The sequence below is a fragment of the Perissodus microlepis genome, chromosome 20 (genome assembly GCF_051167445.1).
Source record: "Perissodus microlepis isolate ML-2025 ecotype Zambia chromosome 20, ASM5116744v1, whole genome shotgun sequence".
NCBI lineage: Eukaryota > Metazoa > Chordata > Actinopteri > Cichliformes > Cichlidae > Perissodus > Perissodus microlepis.
Window position 1 is genome coordinate 34,004,837 of NC_140480.1, and position 22,126 is coordinate 34,026,962.

General features: G+C 42.0%; 1 protein-coding gene across 1 annotated transcript in view; it reads right to left on the minus strand.

Annotated features, from left to right (window-relative positions):
* The window catches only part of sulf2b (sulfatase 2b), a 195,744-nt gene that overhangs the window by 157,239 nt on the left and 16,379 nt on the right, over positions 1-22,126 (minus strand). The window lies entirely within an intron of this gene.

Consider the following 22,126-nt stretch of genomic DNA (forward strand, 5'->3'; position numbering starts at 1 on the left):
GATTCACTGTCATTCAGCCACATCATGACTGGATGCTGTAAAGCAGCAGAAGGCTGATGCAAATGGAGGAGTGATGCGGTCTGTGTTGGCTGAAGCCAATAAACATCATCAAAGTCATCAGTTTACAAAGAGAAGGAGATAACGCTGGTAGGCCGAGATAAACTGCAGGGAAACTGGCCCCCATTTAACAGCTTCTGACTGGGACGTGGATCTAAAGAGGAGACTTCTTACTGGCTGAACAGAAAGCATCTTGGGATGGCAGGTTATACATCGCACCATAACTAATGAAATTGTAATGTAGATTTGTTTAGTGGGACTCAAAAAATAGCAAGCAACCATATTTCACTTAAATACGAGATGCTGTGAAAGTCAACAAACTGAAGAAACCAGAGGACACACAGCCGGGGCAGCTAAATACAGCTTAAGATAGCAATGGGAGACTAGTCACCAGTTGGAACCGCGCCGCAGGCTAATTTAGCCTTCACTGCCCCGCTCGTGCAAGACACTCAGGCTAATCGCTAAAATGCTTTTGACCCTAAGGGAATCAGAGGGTCTCTATCCACTATCTAATCTCTCCAGCATGCCTTGGATCTGCTGCAGGCTCCTCAGCTGTACAAACCCAAAACACCTAAGGCAGGAGGCTTTCTAGTCAAATACTCAAACTACGTTAACTTGTCTCTTCTAATGTGGAGGAATCGTCCAGATTCTCTAAAGGTAACTCCATGTTCCCTGCAGGAGAAGCACATTTCTGCTGCTTAAAAATATATATATAAAAAAAATCTTATCCTGTATTCAGTAGCAACAGCTTGTGGTCAAAGGTGAGGGTGGAAATGTAGATTGACCCATAAATCAAGTGGTTCACCTTCGTGCTAAGCTTCCTTATTAAAGGTCTGGCAACGATACGAATGCCAAGAGACACATCAGGAGGAGAAACATTCGACACCGATTAGTGAGCGAGCAGCAAACCATCTGAGATGTTCTTCTCATCCACACACAGATATCTGGACTAGCACTTTATGGCCTGTATGTTCTTCAAGTTTCATTTCACCTGTCATCAAGCATGCCAAACATGTGACGTTAGTTACTGCTGCTGCCAGCATTTCATCATTTTACACTCAGTTCCAGCTAAAACCGAGAAGTTCGACTGAGAAAAGTTTTATAAGAGTGAAAACAGAGCCGTGTGTTCACTCGCAGACAGGCCTGATATGGACAATTAAGCTCAGCTCAGAGCATATCTCATATATAGTGTGTTGTGCAGGCGTAGAGTGTAGACCCGTCTATTGCCTGTCTAGCCTGCGGCTATTGCGAGAAAGCGCTGAGAACATCAGTCACGTAGTTTGTTTTGACAGGAATTCAGGCATCTGAACAATAAGGTTATTGACTCATTATCAGTTCCCGATGCATCGGCCTCCGACACGTTGCACTTCCCCGTTTTAGATCCGAGATCTTTTCCTGCTGTGCGACGCCGACAACACTGACGGAAATACGCGAACAAGCCGTGACTTCATCTCGATTTGGACACTCAGGAAGCAGAAGCACAGCAGAGGCCGGGATGAAGACTAAGTGTCCTGTTTTATCAGATGGAAGCAGACACAAAGCGAACACAGCAGCATCCTCCGTTTCCGAGCTGCCCTGAGAGTGCCTGTGCATGCAGACAGCCTCCTATCAGATCTCTATCAGTTTATTGATGACTGGGAGACGCTGATCAATATTCAGAGAGGTCACCTCTATCTATCACCCCTAGCTCTCTTTTTCTCACTCTTTCCACTTGATATCATCTCTTCATCTAAATTAACTGTCTTATTTTTCACCTTTATCGGTTTTCTCTTCTTCTGTCTCTTTCTACCTCGTCTTATTTTAGCTGCCCAGTGTAAGATTTTATTATTTTATTCCCGGCATGTGCCTTCTATTACCCTTAATGTCTATTAGTTGACGCACATGTGCGAGCACCCCCACACACACTATGTCAGTACAGACAGTACTTCAGTGTTTGCCTCCCATTAAGCAGATTCCAGTCTGATTACATCCTGGAAGACAGACAATAAAACTCTTCACTGCATCAGCTCTTTTCCTTCTGTCCTGTTTTTCATCACAGCAGCAGGACGTCAGTCGGTCGGTCCGTTTAAACACCGCATCTGACCGCACCACTGATAAAAAATTGTTGAGGAGCAGTGAACTGCACATATATTTGATGGTGATTCACAAAGTATTAGACTGTAAAATACTGAAACTATAAACAGTTTGGTTTAAGATGAGGAGAAAAGCTAAACCATACATATTTCCACAGTTACAGTGTTTCAGAGCATTTCCATGTAGTTATTATTATAAAGTTTGATGTTAAATCAAAGACACTGAACATGCGGGGACGGCCTGGGGGAACACCTACCACCCCTGAAGTTTAATCGCCCCTTTATTTGAGCCACTCAACAGAATGAAACATGTTTACATTTGACACATTTTATCAGCTTTGTGTCCTTGTAGTTCTTTCTTTTACTTTAATGCTGCAGCTGTAATGGTACAGTCAGGTTTGGTTTGGCATTTATTTCTGATATAGTTTCCTGATTTCCCGCTGAGCCCGTCCCTCTTTAGGATTATTGTTTCTTAAACGTGATCAGAACTGGGATAATCCTCAAAACCAGGGCATGCATCTGCACATAAACACAAAATATACATACAAGGCCTTCATTCAGTGAAAACTCACGGGATATGGGAAAATACAACACAGAACAACTGCCAATCATGGAAACCCAATGTGTGATTCATAAGATATAGAAGCACAGAACTATGTTTATTTATTTATTTGCTGACATGATTTACAAAAAGGAAAACGGCAGACAGACAACAGACAAGGGAAACTAAACACTGACACCTCTTGTTTGGGGTTAATATCTCATAACTATTTGATATTAGTATAAAAACTAAGGATGACCTCACATGAGTTTAGTTTACATAGTTGAACAAAGTTAAAGTTGTTGAGGAGAATGTGTAAAGTGTAAAGTGCAGAAAATCCAAGATTAATATCACATGCGCACAGAGGGTCACAACTAAAGAGGTTAACTACTGATATGATTGTGATGAATACAGCATTTCAGAAATACTGATTCATGATCCTGTGAAGACTCTGAGGGCAGTTTGACAGTTTAAGAGTAAAGTTTGTCGACAGAACATGACAGAGTTTATCATGGAAAGACTTACAGCTGCGTTATATTGTAAAGTAAAGGAATTAATAGGATTTTGTGGTGGAAATAACTGCATGGACTCAGCAGCGGCTCTGAACACCAGTTTTAACAAATGCAGCGTCCAAACTCTATAACAGCGGTCCCCAACCTTTTTTGCGCCACGGACCGGTTTATGCCCAACAATATTTTCACGGACCGGCCTTTAATGTGTCGCGGATAAATACAACAAATACAACAAAATAAAACTAGTACCGGTACCGAAAAAAAGAAAATTTATTCATAACACACGTGAAAAGACCCAGGAAAACCGAGTTAACAATCAAAACGATAACAAAATAACGCTGAAAACCGATAAAAACCCTGAAAACCATACATTTCACACCTGAGCCTCAACTCTCGCGGCCCGGTACCAAACGACTCACGGACCGGTACCGGTCCGAGGCCCGGGGGTTGGGGACCGCTGCTCTATAACACTGACTGAAACAAAAACCCAGCCTCTGCTTTCTTTTCTTTTTTAATGTAACATATTCCTGGACTAAATTCAGTAATTACACTGCATAACAAAGGTTCTTCAGTTATCTGCGCAGCAGGCAGGCAGACAGAAAGAAACAAACACAAAACAAACTTTCAATTTTCTTCCTGCACTTGCAGTCAGCTGATATTAGTCCATGTGCGTGGGGAGGAAAATGATGGAGTGGAGATACAGACGTAACTTTTATTGTTACTGCACAAAAAGATACGAGTACGACTGTAAAATGCATCCAGGACAGAAACAACCGCATTATGCTGCTAACGCAACAACAGCTCCTTGCAAGCACCTGCACAGACAGCATGCTAACGCTAAGCTAGCCAAGAACACACAGTTACAGCTGAGTGTCGACCGCAGCCTGAACATTAACAGGTAACAAAGACAGTGATGAGCCGCTCATCGATTGAATACACTCAGTATTGACATGTGATCTTTGTAGTATTTGTGGTTTACAAACCACAGTTTCTTGTGATTTATATTTCATATAGTGCCCAAACTTTTTTGGAAACATGGCTGCATAAAAACAAAAAAAGAAAAAACAACGTAATTTAAGTGTCACTCTAGCCGTCCTCCTCCTGCAGCCTCCATGCTCTCACTCTCTGACACATAACCAAATTCCTCACATCCTCCTCCTCCTCTACACTCCTTTGTTGCTCTAACAGAAAGGGTCACTGTTTTCTAATGTCTCTGTCATGGCACACGGCTCTGCTCATCCTTAGCTGTATTTAGGGTGGATTAGATTGCATCTGTTTCAGGTTCGTTTTATAAAAGTATCATATTCCAGACATAATCTGCCTGCTTTTAATCCCAGGTCAAAGTTTTACCTGAAAGCACAACAGCAGTCACAGGATATCTGCTCTCCCTTTAATGCATTTTTGCTTTATCCCTAATCAGAGTAGGTATTACACATCAGCAGGTAACCTACTAATCAATCTGGAGGGGGCTTTTTTCCCTACATTTCAAAGGCGTTGTACCAAAGTCCTGCTGAAATCTCAGAAAATGGGCGGCAGTCTGCTTTTTTGATGTGGTGGTGTTTGGCTTCATCACACCAAAGTCAGTGTGTGCTGGGACATTTTGAAAGTAGCGGAAGAAGAGGAGCTCTTCCACTTTTAGGGCCATGGTGCTGGAACAGATTACTCCCTGCAGGTCAAGATTTCCTGCCACAAATACAGACGTTCAAACTAGGGCTGTGCGATATGACCAAAATCTCATATCCCGATATAAGACATCTATCGTCCCGATAACGATATAAATCGCAAAAATGTAACATTTTCTGTAAATTCTGTGAATCTCGGGCAGCTCGACTTGCGTGAAGTGTTTCCAGCTGCGCGTCATGTAGCTGGAGTCGAGTGTTTTAACCGATGCATGAAACGATACATTTTTAGACATAAGTTTTAACAGCCGCCGTTTTCTTTGTGAGTATTTATTACACGGCGTGCTGCGGGGAAAAGCCTGTTCTAACGTTTGAGTCTAATGTCTATTTTTTAGCACCTGGTGGCTCTTTTTTACTTCTCATCCGTAAACACTCTGCATCTTTCATGTGATTCAGTTTATTTTGAAAAGTCTCAACAGGATCTTGAGCTTTATTGTGAAAGGTTTATGTGGAACATAAACAAGCGGACAGGCGACGGTGTTACCGTTGTTGTTGCTAACCACAACGCATAAAAACAGGCGCTTGTCCGTCCGTAGTGTGGTTATATTAAATATAAGAGAAAGAGAGAACTTTAAGAAATTAATATAGCCACTACAGTGACCATCAGAACGATGAAAAAATGTTGCCGTAAACAGTTTATTTTGCGACACCACGAAACAAACGATAGCGTAAAATGAAACGATAGACGTTTTTATATCGTCATCCGATATATATCGTTATATCGAACAGCCCTAGTTCAAACACTGCTGTGTATTTAAAGGTAGGACAGTTCATGAGATTTCTGACAGTATATAGCAAATACTTTGAATGCCATAGTCTCCATGCTGGTTCTGATGTAATCCTTGGGTTTTACTTTGCTCTCATGTTTCTGACTGAGTGGTTTTTTGTTCTTATTCCAGTTACTTCTTTTTCTGTTTGAAGGTTAGTTACTTATGTGGATTACTGTCAGGGTTTTGTCTCGACTTTCTGCTTTCCCTTTGTTTCTTTGTGAGTCTGGACTAAAATTCTTTTGTTTTTGTGTCTTTTTGGTCAACCATAACAAATTTACACCTCGAACTTTCTGAGGCCGTCTCAGACTCTGAAACTGGTCTGGAACACTTCCTGAACCTAAAACAACATAAACTCGATGAGTCCTTCAGTAAGTTCCATCCCTAATCATATCTGCACAAACTAGACATTACAAGCAGGTGACTTTTTCACTGACGGGAGTGATTCTGATTCATCTGTAATGAACAAAATTATATCACATGATTCAGGACAGATTTACAGTCATGTGAAGAAGAAAGCACACCCACTGTCGATTAGTTTTACCCCTAATGATTCAGTATTTTGTAGAACCACTTTTAGAAGGAATATGTTGTTTTGTTTGACTTTATCAGACTCTCACAGAGTTGTGGATGAATTCTGGCTCTTGACAGCATCACGTCAGCTCATTTAGGCTGTAAGCATTAGTGTATGCACAGCTCTCTGAAGAGCCTGCCACAGCATTTCAATCAGGTTGAGGTCTGGACTTTGAGTCATTGCAGAAATTTGTTTTCTTCTTTTTCCCTTTTTGTTGGAGATCTGCATGTTGGGATGATTGTCTTGTTGCAATAACTAATTACAGTCAGGCGTTAGCAGACAGACAGATGGCCTCAAATCTGACTGTAGAATATTTTGGTACACAGAGGAGTTGGTGGTAAACTCAGTGAATGCAAGGTTCCCAAATCCTCAGCCCTGCCGACAGTTGGTGTGAGGTGTTTTCGCTGATACGCTGTCCTTGGTTTTCACCAGACGTGGTGCTGTGCATAACGGCCAGACATCTCTACTTTCATCTCATCTGTCTGAACGACATCGTTGCAGAAGTCTTGTGGTTTGCTCAACTTTGCAAACCTGAACCTCGCTGTCGTGTCCTTTTTAGAGAAGAGCTTTCTCCTGGCAGCTCTTCCAAACAATTCACAATGCAGGAACTCCAGCAACACTTAAGGGAAGAGGAACAACTTTATTGACTGACATTTTCTTGTTTGGCTCTCGGCGAAGGCGGTCGCACTTTTCTCCTCTGCTCTCCCTTATCTTCTCTGCTTAGCTTCTTATGTCCTTGTCTTGTCTTGTGTTTTTACTTTTCCCTGGAACACTCTCTCACAGTCTGTTTCTTAAACCTAAAAGAGAATTATGGATTTCATCAACTGAATGCTGAATGCTATTGACACCCTTTCCTCAACAAGAAGTCTGGGCTCGGGAGAGCCCGAGTGCCCTGGAGGGACTTTCCCTGCCGGATACACGATGGACGGGTGGCAGCAATGGAGGATCGTGTGCCTGGCGGGACTGTCGATCGAGGACGCTGAAGATATCGACCTATTCGGAACCATGATAACAGGGTTCTTGCTGATCGGAGCTGGCTTGGCCCTGACTTATCGGAGAATTAAGAAAGCGGAGCCGGCTGTTCAAACCCCGACAAGGCTGCCCGCTGGGATTGAAACGATGGGACGAGGCGCGACTTCTCAGAACGGGCTCATTGAGAGCAGCATGGTTAAGATCTTGGAGACGCTTACAGCTGCTGTGAATACTCAGAATAACACCTCTGAGCGAAAGTTGGATTACATTGTGGAGCAGCTCACTGCAGCCGTGAGTTCTCAGAATCGGCTCTTTGAGCACAAGAATGACAAGACCATGGAGCGCAAGTTTGATAACATCATGGAGAAACTCGCGGCTCTCCAACGGGAGATTGAGAGACCAGTGTCGGAGTGTTAAAGAACAGCTTTGAAATTCTCATGAGTTGTTCGCATAAAAGAAAAACCACCATTATAATGCGGCTATCCCTTTGGCGCCAGCTGTGGGCTCAAGGCTGGAGCAGAACAAAAACACCCTGATAACGACTGTGTTGAGTCTGTTCCTTCCCATTCCATGCAAGGCCACCTGGGTTGGCTGGCAGACTGTTTAATTAGCCTGATAGGGCGAAGGACACTGTCTCAGCTGAACTCTGGACACGCACACACATACATATATACCCTGATATGCACACACTCATCCCCCCTCCCTTTCCAAACGCCTTCGATGCTTGTTCCCTCCTGGGGAACACGGTGGGTCTGAGCCCGCGCTGGAATAATAGCGCTGGGCAGGATGGCTGCTGTGTTTGCTTCGGATGACTCCTCACCCCCCACCCGACCCTGTGGCTTGTCACGTGTTCCATACTGTTGTACTGTGGACATTTATGTGCTTTTTTGTGCAGAGGAGTTTTTTTGTTTCCTGTTCTCATGCTGTCCTCCCAGGAGCCCAGCATGAGTAGAGGTCTCTTTTTTTCCTCTTGTACTTTCCCATTGTAGTGTATATTTCAGTGTTTTTTCTGTAACGCTACCGATCTCCGACCTGTATCCCCACGTGATGTCTGTGTTGTGTGTGTAAGGTCGGGGGAGGGGGTCCCATTTCAGGGCAACCTGCACGTGGCGAATAAAGCATTGATTGATTGATTGATTGATTGATTGATTGATTGATTGATTGACCAACGCATTTCGGCTTGTGACCTTCATCAGGGTCATATAAAAACATTGTAGAAGTTTGCTTAAATAAAAGACAGGGAACAAAAAAAATTCAAATTGACCAATCACATCTTCATAGATAGAACAGCTGACACATAACAGGTTGGTATTGGTTAATTGGTCACGTCCAAGTAAATAGTGGACTAGATCATCAGCTTCCAAACAAGCCTTTTCAGTCTTTTTCTAATTGCTCTGCCATGAACTTTAACAGTGGCTCATAGTGTGGTGGTTTACACATTTGCATAACAAGTATAAACTCCCAGGGTTCAGGAGACACAAATCCTTTGGGGTTGCATCATTAAGGGCATCTTGTATAAAAATCTGCTTAGTCAAACATGCAGAGCTACTCTCTGTGGGCAATCCTGTATGAATAAGAGAACACCTTATTCACAAGGGCTAACACTGCCATGAACTTTAACATTTGACTGATGCCTGCAGAGTCTGAGATGCTTTCTTCAAGCATCGCACCTTATTGGGGTGAGGTTGCTTGGACATCCACTCCTGATTAGCGTCTGCGATGAATGTTTAATCTGTCTCACTGTAGGATGATGGACAACAATTGCTTCTTTAAGATCGCTGATATTTTCCCTTCTTGGCATTTTGTCAAAACATCCCTGAATTCTTCAGACCAGCAAACATCCAAAACTCTGACTCTCTGACAGAGGTGCTCACACTGGCTCATGATCATTTAATCAAGTGCATTTGATTAGTGGGAATACTCCTATGGAGACGCACTTCATTTTTCACACTTTTTTCTTTCTCTTTAGTGTTTGATAAATAAATAACAACATCTTGTAATCTGTCATATGTCAGGTTGTATTTACCTCATTTTAAGACCTAAAACTGAACCCAGTGATTTCTACCTTAGAGCTGAAAGAGGGTGTACTTTCCTTTTCATATGACTGTCCATGTACAGTGATTGCCTTCAGTGTTAACTCACTTCAGGTCACTAGTTTGACATGATGAGACGTGAACAGCTCAGTTGTTGAACGTTGCTGCAGAAAATACAGAGAACCTTGATTTAAAAGGCTGTAATATGAGCAAAACGTCCTTCTGGCAGGTTGGATTCATCAGCTGCGTTTCATAAGAGACCAACACTGAGGCTGGGAGGAGGTGATGGAGAAATAAGTGTTATGTGGGTGGGTGATAATGTGGCAGGGGGCTGCCACACAGAAGCAATAACACCACCTGTCATTTTTTTTCTGTTGATGTATTTAGAGATGCATGAAAGAGATGCAGCCTTTTAGCTCTTGACCCTGGAAACACGACATGGGACATCCAGTATAGAGGATTTAAAGCCAACAGCAGCATCATACATTCAGGATTATGGATTATCCATCTGTCAGAGATCCTGCAGGGATCTCTGACAGATGGATGAGGTCACCTCAACAAGGTCACCTCACTGACCCTAAAAGGAGGAAAAAGGCAGGGAGAGGTGTTAGAGTCTAACACATCTGATGATTGATTACAAGGTGGAACAATTCAACTATTTATTGTTTGTTTTCCCAGAAAAAAATTGGATGTTTAAGATGTGAGTAGAGCTCTGCGAGGACTGAAACTAAAACTGTTGAACGAGTGAGTGAACGGTTGTAGCTAACAATTGTGGCACAATTTCAGAAAAATGTTCCTCGATATAAAATTTTCAAGACTTTGAACATCTCATTATCATTTCACAGACGTCTCTGTTTAAGATGGACGGGGTCGAAAATCGACATTGGATATGGGATATCTTTGGGCCCACGGGCAGTGCAGCATTAAAGACTGCAAAAGCTCAAAATGGACTGAGGCAAAGGGAAAAAACTGGAAATCCAAATTTTATATTCTTTTTTGGAAAACATGGACTCCACATCCTCCGGACTAAAAGGCAGAGGTTCAGTCTGACTTGGTTGTAATTGCTCAGTTCTTAAGCCTGCATCTCTGATGGTACGGGGGTCAATAATATTTCATTTAAATAGCGAAAAATCTCAACAACCGCTGGCTGAAGGCACTCGCACTTATGGAACGACCACATCAGAGCTGAGAGATATATACAAGTTTTAGAGAAAGATAAACTCCAGATTACATCTTTTTAAGGGTCTAGGTCTTGCATATTTCAGGAACACTGAACCCAGGCACCAGTTTAGCTTACTGGTTGGGCAGACAACGCATGGCTGAAATGCAGTGGACTGAGTTTGAGTCCCAAGAAACTTTGAATCAGAAGTGACCATTCATTGAGAGCCATCCATTTATCCATTTCCTGCCACTTATTCAGAGCTGGGTCACCAGGGCAGGAGCTTAAACAGTGAAGCCCTGACCTCTTTGTCCAGCCACCTCCTTTAGCTCATCCAGGAGAACACTGAGGCATTCCCGGGCCAGCCTAAAGATGCAGCCTAATCTCTCCAGTGTGCCCTGCGTCTATCTCAGGGCCTCTTCCTGTTAGGACATAGCCAGAACACCTCAACCAGGGATCCTGCTAAGAAACCATCCCAATCAGATGCACAAAACACCCAAATTAGCTCCTTTCAGTGAGGATGGATTGCTAAATTATCAGCTAATGCTAGCTACCTTGTTTAGCAATTTTGCATCATAGACTGTACAGGTGATTCATAAACTATACGGGTTAATCATATCCGCATACATATCTGCTAATTAGCACTAGTTACATTTTTTTAGACAGGCAGTAGCTCACAACAGTACCAATAGCACAAACATGGACGATATCAATGCGAGTCTATCCGGTCTGTAACTTTTTAACATGTTTTTAACATGTTTTAATGTTTTGTATCTTGTTCTATTTAATCTCAACAAGCCCCTAAAAACAGTCAGTGATCACAGTTGGCTTCTCTTGGTTTTTATTACCGCTAATCATTTTAAAGCTCAGTTTTTAAACCCTTGCGATGCAACTACAGCCCAGCCCATGCAGCAGTATATTAATTACTACCCTGATATTGTGGATGGATTATCTCAGTTGTTCTCCTGAATGAAGTTTGGTCCGTTTACAGCATCCTGCCATGCGATTGCATTTGTCCCTAACCATCGGGAACCCTCACGTTAACTTTTATTGAGTGGAAAAAAGTTAGCATCATCCTCCAGCTTCACTGTGTTTGTTATGCTAACGTAGTTGTGTGGCTAGAGATCACGTAGCACAACATTATATACCAGCTAGCCCAACTTCAGTAACCCTACAAACGTCACTGCTGTTTACTTTCCTGTCTTCATTTATGTTGGAAGTGATAGCAGAGCTGTACGTTTGAATTTGTTTCATAAATCTCCCAGTCAGAACATGCTATATTATACTTAGAGGGAAGCTAGAAAAGTAACTCCCTGCTAACTTCTAACTCCGTTAAATGTCATAAATTCCATATTCATGGATGCCTGGATGTTAAACTTAATTGTTACACCTGGTAGAGGTGATCATTTTATTACACATGAAAGAATTTAGACAGTTTTTCAACTCTCAGTAATGCTGCAGTGATCATTTTACTTAGGGACCTGCAGCGGAGTTTGGGCCCAGACATGGCTAATGACGTCAGACTTAAAGACCGGATAGGAGTTTACTTAGTTTGTAGCCATTCAAATCATCAAAGAGAAACACCCCAGCACTCAATAACTGCTGTGTAGACATACACTCAGGATCTCACAAGTGAAATGTCAGCAGGTCCTGACTAAAAAGAACCACGTCTAACATTAACGTGCTGGACATGTATTCCAACAAAGACACAAGTAGTAAAGAAAACAGCTCAAACAGCTTAAATCAGTTAGGCTCCTCTGTAATCTGAGGGAGATTCCCCAAGTTTAATTCTGTTACCACCTCTCTCTCAGATGTTACTCATGTTAAAAGCTTTGCAACTTGGCAGGAGGAAGATGAGATTTGCCCTTAAATCCAAGGCCTGGGTGCTTTTAGGTTGTGCTGTGTCTACACAGGCTGATGAAAAATAAAATGCAATTCAGAACTCCATCACAGGATATGTTCAGGTAAAATACGACTGTTTAGGTGAGGAGAATGTGAACTCCAAAATTACAGCAGAGTCACAGCAGGTCTCTTTAGAGGAATAAATCACTACATGATGGCTCAAAACCCAGGTGTAAATACGAAGGGAAGCGTTATAGACGGGCTGAAGTTGCTCCAATTAGATGATGTCTTATTAACACAATGTAAGTGCATCTGCCTCTGAATATGCACACATATTTTACAACTCTTCTCTGTGTGAAATTAACCACTAATTTCTATTTGTCAGCTTCCCAACACTTAAACTGTTGAGATATGGATATTTTAGGTACAAAATTCAAAACGTGTAAAAATGTGTAAGAAAATACTGTAACAATGTTTAAAGACTATTGACATAGTGCTTTTCTCCTCATGAAAGTATTGCCAGCGATTGTCCCACTGATGAACACTACAGCGTTAAACCCGTCAAGTGCAAACGAGCTGTTCTGCCTGTAGCTTGTGGCTGACTGCAATCGGGTTGGAGCAGCCTAAACATTTCACAACAGATGAACTGACATGGCTTTGTTTTGTGTTTTTGTAAGCAAGGCAATCAGAAACTGCTTCACGTTATTCAATTCAATTCAATTCAATTTTATTTATATAGCGCCAAATCACAACAAAAGTCGCCTCAAGGTGCTTCATAGATACAGAGAAAAACCCAACAATCATATGACCCCCTATGAGCAAGCACTTTGGCGACAGTGGGAAGGAAAAACTCCCTTTTAACAGGAAGAAACCTCCGGCAGAACCAGGCTCAGGGAGGGGCGGGGCCATCTGCTGCGACCGGTTGGGGTGAGAGAAGGAAGACAGGATAAAGACATGCTGTGGAAGAGAGACAGAGGTTAATAACAGATATGATTCAATGCAGAGAGGTCTATTAATACATAGTGAGTGAGAAAGGTGACTGGAAAGGAAAAACTCAATGCATCATGGGAATCCCCCGGCAGCCTACGTCTATTGCAGCATAACTAAGGGAGGATTCAGGGTCACCTGGTCCAGCCCTAACTATATGCTTTAGCAAAAAGGAAAGTTTTAAGCCTAATCTTAAAAGTAGAGATAGTTTCTGTCTCCTGAATCCAAACTGGAAGCTGGTTCCACAGAAGAGGGGCCTGAAAACTGAAGGCTCTGCCTCCCATTCTACTTTTAAATATTCTAGGAACAACAAGTAGGCCTGCAGAGCGAGAGCGAAGTGCTCTAATAGGGTGATATGCAACAATGGACTAATTTTCTTCTTCCCGGGACTTTTGCCCTGCCATTGAAATGCCAGACACAAAGTACTGGAGGAGCTTTAGGCTCCGGAAAAATTTCTGGACAAAATTCAAAAGCTATGAAGTTTCTAAAGAAGCCAAGTAAAGTGAGTAAAGTTTCCAGCTTTCGAATCATATTCGCAGTTCTTATGGAGGGATTTTAAAATACTACATGAGATGTAAACAATCATCAGATTCATTCAAAAAGTAAACGAACAATTCTGCTGGATAAACTGCTGATGAGTATAGAGGACTAAAAAATGTATCGGAATGAGTCCCTAGAGGAACATGAACCACATTTCTTGGTAATCCAGCCATCCTTTCATACTTGCTACCATGAAGTGGGATAGAAGTTAGTACCTCAAAGCTGTACCTCAAGAATTATTACCTCAAAGTTATCTGGAAAAAGAGCAGAATGAGTTTGAGAAGAAGTTATTAATGAGCATCCTCTGAAGGGTCCTCTGAACTCGTCCTTGGATAAAGTGAGAGGATGAACTGCTTCGATCCAGAGGACGTGGTTTGAGTGTCTGACCAAGTTGCTTCCACAGCTTAGGTAATGTGTTTTGGGAGCGTCCATCTAGCAAGTGGTTAGGATATGCCTCAATGTCCACCCTGGAGAAATTTAGGCGATGGTTAGAGAGATCCACAGATGCCCAGACTGTCACAATTTTACATTGGATAACCAAAGGTTAAAAAAAAATCACCCAAGAAAGTTTGAACCACAGTCCATCAAAACTTTCTTTCATTTGAGGCTTGACTGAAGACACTGCTCAATTGTCTGTAATATCTCTTCACCTACACAGCCACCACTGTCCTTAATAACTCTGTATATTGTTAAGAAAGTAAAAGTCTGTAAGTCAAGGTAAAAGATCCAACTTGATTTTTAATAAGGTAAGTTTCTAAACTCTGAGTCATTTCTCAGAGCGTCTAATGTCTGATTGTGTCCACACAGGCTGACCTTCAGCTGTAGTGGCCTCATTAGACAAAACTCTTCAGGACTTTACCCAAAACAGCTTGGGAGACTTTCCGACTCTCAAACAGGAAGTTTAACAAGACATGGTAGCTTGCCTTCAGACTGGTTATGACAGATCCCCCGATGTGAACTTTGGCAGAGGAAAGAGGGAAGAGATGAAGCGGGGATTTGACATCTGGAGCAGGTGTGTGTGCTGAGATCTGATACATCACCGGTGTGTGTGGCAGCTAACTGAGCGAGTGCGTCTGTCAGCAGATCAGCAGTTTGATCTCCTTCAGCTGTTGAGTCTGGGTGTAATAAGGCTCCATCAAACTGTCCAATATGTGACCTTTTTAATCGGAGGATCAGTGTCTGTGTGCACTTGTGTGTGTTTGTGTAATGAGGCTCTGGGAAACTGTTGACTGTATATTAGACGGGCTCTAATGGACCAGTTTAGACATGCTTGAAAGAATAACATCCTTTCCTCTGACTCTCTTATCAGCACCGATGGGGCGATCGTGGCTCAAGAGTTGGGCGTTCGTCTTGTAATCGGAAGGTTGCCGGTTCGAGCCCCGGCTCCGACAGTCTCGGTCGTTGTGTCCTTGGGCAAGACACTTCACCCGTTGCCTACTGGTGGTGGTCAGAGGGCCCGGTGGCGCCAGTGTCCGGCAGCCTCGCCTCTGTCAGTGCGCCCCAGGGCGGCTGTGGCTACAATGTAGCTGCCATCACCAGTGTGTGAATGTGTGTGTGAATGGGTGGATGATTGTGTATAGTGTAAAGCGCTTTGGGGTCCTTAGGACCAAGTAAAGCGCTATACAAATACAGACCATTTACCGAGGTTGTAGTATGTTAATGGAATCCACTGCTTTGACCTCGCTAATTTAAAATACGTCACTTGTGTTACAGCCAGAGAAGATGCAAAATTACCAGATATGCACCACATGGGCATTATTGGGTCTCCAGCTGTGGCTGAGATCCAGCATCTGCAATTGCTGTTTGCACAAATATAACAAAAGTCCTGACATCTCAGCCATATAAAATCATAACAAATCTAACTATATGTGAAGCGTTGCTGATACATTTTATACTGGTAATTAACTTTTTTTAGCAATAAACAATTAAATGATGATTGTTTACTGATCATTAGTAATGTTAACATTTACATTAGACAAGAAAGTCTTTGTGAAAACTGTCAGCCTCTGTATGCTAAACTGATTAGGCTCCAACAACCTGAGGCTAAATCCAAAGCTCTGTTTTTGCTTTAGTGACACGTTATTATCTGAACCACTAAATTTGGGCTCTCTGATGAGCATTTTGAAACTGAACCCTCATTAATTTGATCTCTAGGCTTACAGAGACTTTGATGTTTGCCTTAGCAAGTTGGCCAACGGCTCATTTATTTCCTGTGCTTGAGTTTCCAGAGTCAGCTTTATTGACCAAGTATGTGTACACATACAAGGAACTAGGCTCTGATTTTTTTCTTTCAGTACACTTCCTGGGAGACTGTGGATTCTAAAAACCTCAATATCAGACACAGTGATGTTGAGTGGGGTGAGCGTGGCAGTGGAGAGGAGCTCCACCTTAAGTCCACAGTTTTGACCATATTCAGCATGTTGTCATATAGTAAGTTTCATGTTCAACTTCTTCCCTTACTATACCTGCCCGCTTAGTCAGCATATTAGTAAATGCTAAGGTGTTTGGACCACACTCTTCGCCTAATTTTGAGATGTGCTGATATTTTTTCTGTCAGATTTAACCTCGTGAATGTAACAGACGACCGTTTTTTCAAGCTTCCTCTATGTGATACTGAGATTTTTAACCAGTCACCTTTCATTTGTGTCTCTGAACATCAAGATAGTAGAGAACACGTCCAATCCTAAACCTGTCTGTCTCAGAAAGTGTGTTTTTTTAGCCATTTAAATGTGGAGACTCTTCACTGTCAGCAGATATGATACACGGCCCGATGAAACTGTCCATATAAATGAAAACAGGGAGGGGCGATTGTGCCCACGAACTGCTGGGAGACAATGTTGGAGCATACAAACACAAATAGAGAGGTCTACGTGGTTATGAAGGACCTTCATCATAAGGTTTCAAATATGTGTTAAATGATTCATATCATCTTTTTCTCCTACTTTGCTTTAATGTCACATTTTGCTGTTGTACTTTGTAAACTTCTGTATGCTCAGCTGATTAAGCTCCAACTATCCGAGGTTAAATCCAAAGCGCTTTTTTCCACTTTAGTGAGTCATTATTATCTGAACCAGTAAATCTGGGCTGCCTAACAAGTGTGCCGGTGGTCATTTTGAAAATGAATCCTCATTAATTCGATCTCCAGGCTTACAGAGGCTTTGATATATGCTTTAGTAAGTGAAAACAGGCTGATTGTGTCCAGGAACTGCTGAGAGACTTTGTTGGACCATAAACACACACAGAGACAAGCCTACTTGGTCAAGAAGGACCTTCACCCTGAGGTTTGTATACAAATGCAAATATGTGTTGCATAATTCATGAAACTCTAACACATACCAACCTTTTTCTCCTACTTTGCCTTCTGTGTCACATCTTGCTATTGTGCTCTGCTCACCATAGTATCAGCTCATACTGGAAATAATGCCTTGTCCTTTCCCAAAGCTCTGTCAGGCACAACCCAAAAAGAACTGAAAGGACTTTGCCGGCCTTAAGCTATAACTCCCAGTATAGTTTAAGTAAGGTAAATAAATGGTGTAGGAAATTAGGCCCACAACCTTGTTAATCTGCCACTGCTGCTGCAGGTTATAAATCTCCTGTGCTGAGAAACTGGAGGGCCTGAAACTGCAATCTCATCCGAACGCCTCCCTCAGTCTGTGGTCCAGTTGCTGTGGTTGTTAGATATGAAGGATTGTGGGTTCAATGACCACGGGCACTAACAACATAATGACCAACATATGGTGTGCAGGGACAGAGGGAAAGACGAGAGACAGATGGAGGGAGATTGGATGGATTCAGTGGATCCAGACTGGGACACACCGAGCAACAATGAAAACCTGTCATCCTCCATTAACGCTGAAACACAAATACATGATATTTGCAACAGCTTTGGTCCTCTTCGTATCAGCGGAGACATCATTTTACAATTATTAAACGACAATCATGTGCTGTGCCATAAAGTTTTATATGTATTAACTAGAAGGAGGTAATAGTAGAGTAAATGACATTTTGTTCATTTGTTAATATTGTGATGCTGTTGTTAATAAAAAACAATCTAATTTGATTTAATATCCATTTCAATAATCTGTTTTTTCTGTTTCCTGTTTTTTATTTAAAACACAAACACTTTGCAATGACCCCTACGAAGGCCACGAGCCGCAGCACGTTGGTCAGCCGATAAAGCCGCGTCGCTGGAGTCTTTGCGTCTAAATAATCTGTTCACTGACAGGATGTTTTCCCCCAGGATCCAGTCATGGAGCAAAGTATCTTTGCAAACAGGGGGTTTTGATTTAACATAGCGAAAGTTCAGAGTAACTCGAGCCGAACCAACCAAGTGGCGGTTTTGAACAAGAACAACACCGCGTGCAGGTGCAGCGACATGTCTTTCGTGAGTTAACAAACATGCAAAGAGATAATTATTAAGATATCGTGCCTGATGGTCAGGAACCAGTCACAGACCAGTGGTTCCCAAACGCTGTGCGCTGTGAGGCATATCCAGGTGTGTGATTTGTGTCAATCATGCAACAAAAATGTTTTTATACCTTCTGTGAAAAGGAACTCAAGTCGGCTCTCTTAGCTGTGAAATGGTGGGAATTATTATAGAGTGATAAAAGTGTGCAACGAAGCGTTGAAAGCAGCCTTTGGCTCACAGGGAGTACCTGTAGCTGACCCTGTTATTTGAAACTCCAGCTATGTTTGATGTAAGCGTTCGCAAATTATGTGAAAGCTGGTAAAGAAGATAAATAAGTTCACCTGAACACGACTGAGGAAACTGTTCAGTTGTCTAGAAACGTGTCTGAAGGTAACAGATTTAACAGAAGATTCATGCAACATGATGCAACAGTGAGCCTGCATGAGGTGAGAAGATTAACTGTGGCAGGGATGGTCGTCCTATAATCAACAGATAAATAACATGAAGGTGTACAAAGTTTACTTTTCAACATTGTGTCTGCATGTTTAACCCAACCTTTGTGTCTCATTTTAGCCTCATGCTAAATTTTCAGGAAGTAGAAGATAGTAGATTTCCAATAAAGTTTTTTCCTGTTAGAGCTTTTTAAGTTCAATGGTCCAAACAGGCACAAATTAAAAAAAGGTGTTGCTGTTAACTCCAACCTTACCTCTACTCACTCAGTTTACAGTGTTATGCTTTTGTGTCAGATTTAATAGGTTCAAATTATTCATATGGAAACTCAGACAGTTAACATGTTTCAAGTCCTGCGAGCCGTTACGTGGCTGCTGAATCTAATTTAACCTGGTCTGAAAACTGAACTCGAATACACTGAAAATCAGGCAACACAGTCTCTGGCAAATGGACACACAGGAGCAGAAACACATAGGCAGTCTGTGTAGCCTGAAAATATTATCCTAATATAGAGTTTTAAAGTGAAAATGCATCACTAAGAAAAAACAGCATAATCATAAAACAGAATGAATCATTTTTAACAGATGTGGAATCAATAAATTGGTTATTAGGGCAAACTAGCCTGAGACGTTTTATATCCAACAGTCTGAATTCATCACTTGCAACAGGTCCCCACAGGTAACAGGGTGTGTGTGTCTGCCTGTGTGTGTCTCGCCTCTGTGAGGGTGGGCGGTTAAGTCCAGGTTCACGGCACTCCCTGAATAACAAATCAGTGTCTGCTGAGTCACCTGAAGCCCACGCACACCCTGCACAGCTACGCTCTGTGCATGTGTGCACAGCTTTGTGCCATTTGTGCGTGAGCCAAAGCACACCTGTCAGGACCCGACACCGGGGCAGACAAATAAAGCACAAGCACACACAGACAGACAGACAGACACACAAAAACTGGAAAATATGTATCTGGAGATAAAAACAATGTCTTTGCAATTAAAGTGACGAGCTATGCAAAATCATCGCTCCAGGCTTCTGAGTCAGAGCTGAGACTCGACACAAAATGACAAAACTCATGTCATTTTTATAAGTTTTTATCACAGCAACTTTTTAGTAGTTTCATTTTGAGGCTGAGATCATCATCTGAGCTCACTGGCTGTATCTGGCCACATGTGCTGAATCACAGAAGTACTGGGTGTTTGGATGCTACGAGTGCAAGACGGGGATTATACTGTTGTTGACAGCGACACAGGCAGCTGCAGACACCATGGATCAGCAGCCATTCTCGTTATACTTAATAATGAAAACCGCTTGAAGTCTGCCTGAAGGGGGCAGAACTGGTGCATTTTAATGCAAAGTCTCCACAGATGAGTCTGCTCTGACGGTAAAATTTAAATCAGTTAGATTCCAGAGGACCCCGGTAGACGTTCTGGTGTGGAAATTCAGACACACGTTTAAAGGGGACATGTAACACACACATATCCATAATTTACATCATGGAGCCCTGCGCTCAAAAAATAGATAGATGTAAAATAGATGTAACTCTGTCTGTGAAGCTAGATTTTAAATATAAGTGCTTAAAGTTAAAGTTTTAAAAACACGTTTAACACGAAATGTGACGTCACATGGTTGGTTGGTTGGTTGCCGCTGTAGACTTACATTAGCTTATGTTAGCAAACTAGTGACATAACTGAGAGGAAAATAAGGACACTAAAACTAAAAATCATCCCCTTTGTGCCGCCCCAGGTGCAACAATGAGTTTTATGTTAAGAAACCGAGGCTCCACCGTCACGCTCCGTCTCATACGTGGCTCGACGTCATTGGCTAGCTGCATGCAAACGGGACTAGCTGTTAGCCGAACTCTTGAAAGGATTTTAAGAGACACGTTTGGGCTTCTAATGGCTGAATGGTATCAAGTAGGAAGTGATAACAAGAACAACAAAGGAGTCTTGTCCCAGTGTTCAGTGTGATTATTTTCACCCTCTTAGCTGATCTGTCATTTGTTTTGCGCGCTTGTTTCTCTTCATTTAAGTGCTTGGCTTAAGGCTCATCTTTGACCTTGTGTTATATTTGTTATGTTGTGTATCTGAAATAATTGTTTTACTGATTATAACATTTCATCAGGCAGTCCAAAATATAAAATCTCTAATTCTTACTTATTTTGCTTAATTATGACACTTTGTGGAAAATATGTTGTTTCAGTAAACACAGTCCAAGTAATATTTAGGCTGTGTTATTATTCCAGGCTGTTTTCACTTCAAAACATCCACAAATTAAGTCAGTGAGCGCTACCAAACTGAAGGCAAAGCTGCCTGACCTGGGGCTCTTTGGATCAGATACTACTGGGAGAATCTTTGAAATACATAAATCTCCTAATGCACAACATCACACTGGAATGAGAAAACATTTCTGCCAGATCACATTTAACAGCTTTATAACAATGAGTCAGGAAAAGAGTTGTTATTTAACCAGTTTTCAGAAAGTTTACTGCATATCTTTTTTCTTTTTTTTCTTTTTTGCAGCAGAAATCAAGTTCAACAAAAACTACATCCGTCGTAACATTTTATTTTATTCCTTTGAATCATTAAACATTCCTTTAATCTCACTAAATAAATATGGAAACGAACTATGTGGTAAATAAAGATCCTTCAACACAAAGTACCCCGTGTTTAGGGCTTCAGTAGTCGTAGAAATTTGTTTTTGTGGGATGTTGTCCCCCTTTTGTGGGATACCATCGTGACACACAACCTTTGGCAATGGTCCCAAAATTGGTGGCAGTATCAGCTCCACAGACAAGCTAGCTTTAGCTCAGATGGCAGAGAAGGTCACCTGCAAACCAGAAGGTTGGTGGTTCGATCCCATCTGCTCCAGTCTGCACCCTCAGGGAAGATACTAACTGCAAGTTTCTCGTATGAGTTAGGAAAGCGCTCTATACAAACCAGTCCATTTACATATAACTGAGCCATGCCAGTGGCTTTGACTAATATAACCTGAAGACTGGATTAAGTGATGCTAAATGAAATAGTTGCAGGCCTTTGCTATTCTGGTTTATTTACCTGTTCTTAATGCAGTATTGTTTGGTTTTCTGCATATAATCCATATTTCCATAAACAGTGCTGCTGCAGCATGCAGGCTAAGCACAGCTGCTCATATGTGTGTTTTTCTATCATTTTTCTCTTTACCACACTGGCTCTGATATTCTTCCAAAACCTGTTTGAAGATATTGATGAAGATAGAAAGAGACAATGCAATCAAGCTGTTTGCTTTAGGGGATTGGAACACCCTCTTATTAAAACCGATTAAACTGATGGTATTACTTGGAACTGGACTCAGTGATTTCTACAGAATTACTCATATTACCTCACCAATAAATACAGCCCCCGGAGCACAAACAGTGTCGGCATGAGTCAAATCACTAATGCAACCCGTAACAAACATTGTAAAATGAGTTTTTTCTACACGGTGCTGCGTCTGTCCACCTAACCCGTCTACATCACCAACCTCCTACCTGTGTGCTCACCTCTTTCAATGAGGCAGCTCTC